Below are 328 nucleotides of genomic sequence, written 5' to 3'. Positions count from 1 at the left end.
AGCTTGGGTTATCTTTATTTTGATAATTAGGTGTAGGTGTGGGTTGATAATGTTTATTAGGTCTATATATTCGTTTTATATGGTTTAGTTTTGCGGTATAGCGTGTATTTTGAGTCTTTTATATCTTAGTGGAAGAAACGTGTTTGTTGGGTACACATAACGCCATCTGTTGAGGTCTTTTTTCAACACTTGATAAACAATAAAATATATATATATATTAAACGAAAATCTCATGGCCAGAAATATAAGGAAAATAAATATTATCGCTGCAGTATCGTTATATGTACCTGATGATATTTATAAATTCGTTTTCCTCCATCAGTCTTTC

The sequence above is a fragment of the Penaeus monodon genome, chromosome 28 (genome assembly GCF_015228065.2).
Source record: "Penaeus monodon isolate SGIC_2016 chromosome 28, NSTDA_Pmon_1, whole genome shotgun sequence".
Taxonomy (NCBI): domain Eukaryota; kingdom Metazoa; phylum Arthropoda; class Malacostraca; order Decapoda; family Penaeidae; genus Penaeus; species Penaeus monodon.
This window is presented reverse-complemented; position numbering follows the sequence as displayed.